A 3830-nucleotide genomic window follows, 5' to 3' on the forward strand; every position below is an offset into this window, starting at 1 on the left:
TAGGCCTGTCTTTCCTGTGTCATACCATGGTGGTTTCCACTTGCTGCTGTTTAGCCTCAGTTTATTGTTTACTCTACTGTGGTTTGAACTGTTTTACTGTAGCTTAACGCTGTTTGTAGTTTAGTTTGGTGGGACTGAGGCTTGCTGGTGGTGTAGTAGGTCTCCTTATTCACCCATTGAAAATGGCCATCTCCACCACACTGTCTCTCTCTCTTTCTGTCGCACATGAAAAACTAGTTTTGCTGTGTATGTGTGGAGACAAAGTTATTCATTTGAAGTGAATTGGCAAAAACTAGAGGTATTTATTTACATTTACAAGTGAGTTTCTTGCGTCAGAGACAGTGCGTAAAGATACTGGCACATCTGTTAAAATGGACGCTGCGATGGAGCGACAGCTGGACAGCAGCTCTTGAACTCTGACCACTGGTAGATCCAATAAAACTATTCATTATATCAAATTTAAGCCATGTAATGTATGTGAAGATAAAAAGGCAGAACGAGATACAGTTTAGAAAATGGATCCCAAAACGTTACAGTACTGTCGTCTGCACTTTAACCATTGGTATATCCTGTCTCCTAAACAGCTGCCTGTAGTCATATATAAAGGTGTCTTTCTGTGGCTGTGATACTGCAGCTTACTTTAGGAACATAAAACATCCCTTTGTTCCAAAATGAGTCGCCTTCAGTACCTGACAGATGCTTGTGATTTTGTGGAAACAAATGCTGTCACTTCATCATCCTGCTGCCTCTCAGCAGTCTCTTCTCTGAGCTTCAGGAATATCGTGGCAGCACTGCATGTTTCTGAGGATCGGACACAGTCGTGTTTAACTTTCATCCTTTTTCTAAATTTCATTTATCATTTTCAAGCTCAACAAGCTGGGACTGAATGGTAAACACTCTGGGTTCACACTGCTGGAATTTTTCTTTTTCTTTGAACCACAACTTTACACAAAACTCATTCAACTGCATTTCCATACCCATCCTGAAAATGTTCTTATTCTGTCTTCCACCCGAAGGCATAAAATGTTCTCTTGGTATTTGATGTAAAACTACAGTATTTCCTCCTCCTCTTGCTCTGGTTACTCAACCAAAATGATCAGTTATTGTCAGTTATCTCAAAGGGAATATTTCTGTACCTGCTGCAGAGCTTCTCATAGACAGGACACAGTCTTACTCAAAACTGTCAGAACAGCCGATTTATTTCATTTGCATATTTCATTATCCCCAACACACACAAAGGTTTTAAATTTGATACGAATGCTGACACGATCTAAAGAGCTTCCAACTAAACCAATGATTCCAGTCCAGAATACTCAGTGGACGATTTAGGAAAGATCTGGATTTAGGATTTGTTCACTGTAAATCCCATTTAACCGAGACAAAAAGTTAATCTCAGTAATTAATAAAATCTAAAGCTGAATCCATCTGTAATAAATATTCAGAGAAGCATGACTTTGATAACACGTTTGAAACACAGCTGGGCTGACACCTAATAACTTTATACGTGCTTTAATCGTGAGTTTGACATGGAAATGACTTAGATCCAGGTTAGAGATGTTTTCTGGCAGGTACAGAGTCTGGTAAAAGTTTGATGAGGGAGGCCAATACATTCCCTCTCCTCTTCCTTCATTCTGCCTCCTTACTTCACCCTTGGCTCTCGTCCTTTCAGGTGTTTTACCACTTCCCTACTTTAAAAACTTAGAGGACAACTCACTTTTTGTTCCTCTCCAGTTAGTGAGCTTCTACTGCAACTCTCATTCCCACTGTCTTGTACCCAATTTACTTGTATGATGTGTAAAAAGCAGGCAGGACTGGAAGCAGCCTGGGCTCTAATATTAAGCATAAACTGCTAAGCTAACGTGGCTACAACAGCCTTCAAGACACTGCTAACGAGGTGTCTTTTAGTACGTGTTGAAGTCGGTGTGTATCCCTTCTGTTATGTTGCTTGTCAGTACTTCCAGAACACCCTGTCAGACCAAGTGAAAGGCGCTCAACAGAAAAACCGGGACATTTCCCCCTGACGCTCACACCAACATCTGACGACCAACATCTCCAAATATAAAACACACAGTGAGAGCACACAGTTCCTCACACTGTGCGCAGGTGTCATCAGCTGTAGTAATCTACAGCATATTCACCCAGACACATTTCACACACAACCCTTTTATCCTAATTTAACTGCTCACATCCACACGTCTCTCGCTCTCTTTCACTCTCTGTATGAAAGTTCCTGAGGAGGATGTTTGTCCTTATCTTGTGTTTGGGCTAAAGGTCCTGTGGAGATGTGTTGTGTATACATACAGATAATGCTGTTTGCTTTGACCACTGGCCTGCATCCTGCCTGTCGCTGACCAAACCACAGGAGGACAATGGACCCCCATTGATGGTCCTCAGGGGTCCCACACTGTCCGTCTGCCCCTGCCCTATAGTAGATTTCTCATGGAGCTGGCTGATGAGCACACTTGGTTTCATGGATCTTGATGTACAGTATGTTCTTGTGTGCTACTTTCACATTTGAGATGCTGCTCTTAAAGGTGTGAAAACTTCCAGTCCAGTGTGATTGTTATAAATCACACAACTTCTGAAAGTACGAATCCACATTTAACCTCTGTGACCCTGCTCTGCTACATGTGAGCTATCCTGAACCTCACTTGCTGACACCTTGACAGCATTTAGTTTGCTAGGGCGACCACTTAGTCTTCATCACCAGGTACTAGGTTTCCACTGCAGGGACTTTCCCTGGGGAGCCCTTTCTGGCCTGTCCACTGGAGGTACAAAGGTTTAAATTTAGTCCCAGGGAGATAGTTTGTAGTTATGCTCCTTCCTGAGTATCGGACGGAACAGCCCACAAACTACAAACTACAAACGACCGAAAGAGATTTCTCAACCAATAGACCATAAAATTGACTAACTGTGATGATACATGTGTGTATCAATTTATCGCAAGACCAATACTTCTAGTAATCCTGCTAGCAACTGGAGAAATCTCTGCCTGCCTGCCTGTCTGTCCTTCCATTTTCTCGACAACTGCTCATCCGATGGACTAAAAAACTTCATGTGTATATCGCCGAGGACCCAAGTAAGTGCAGTGTGGACTGTGAACGTTTTTGGATGAGCGGTTCATGAGAAAGATAAAAAGAGGAACATTAAACGACAGTCGCTCGGCGCCGGGGCGACTCATCCATGCAGCCGACGTCAACGATTAGGACAACGGCCAGGTCAAAGCATGGACTCCCGGGAAAACAAGCTGCAGCCACAAAACCTGGCACTGGATCATCTACAGTTTGGGACTGTTTTAGACAGAGACCCAGGCTCTGTGAACTTGAAATGACTCATCACAACAGAACAACTACTCACGGCCATTTGAAGCGAAAGCATCCCAGTTCGCTTCGTTTAAGACGCAGCCACAGCAAGACACCACCGTTCCGTTTACTTTTTACCCCCCTCAAGCTTGATATAATGATTATGAGTGTTGTTATTATTATTGTTATGATTAGGATTAGGATTATTAACAGGCAGAACAGGTCATTTATGCACCGCTGCTGTTATGTTAATGTAACGTTCCACCGTGCTTCATCTTACTTGGTTATTGTATACGTATATTTTCTGTTTCCTTTAACGAGTGAGAAAATGTCTCAATTTTCCTTGATGATGTAAAAATACATCTGCCAGTGATTTTCTCAACTTCATATTACTCCAGTGACGTATTTCATCACCGTCAATCCATGTCAGACCCTTTTTAAGTTTTAAGTCAAGTTCATCAGTAAAAATACAGATTCTCCAGTTCGGGGAAAGGGTAACTATGACACACAGTCATTTAATTAATCTAC

The sequence above is a fragment of the Xiphias gladius genome, chromosome 5 (genome assembly GCF_016859285.1).
Source record: "Xiphias gladius isolate SHS-SW01 ecotype Sanya breed wild chromosome 5, ASM1685928v1, whole genome shotgun sequence".
NCBI classification, from domain to species: Eukaryota; Metazoa; Chordata; class Actinopteri; order Istiophoriformes; family Xiphiidae; genus Xiphias; species Xiphias gladius.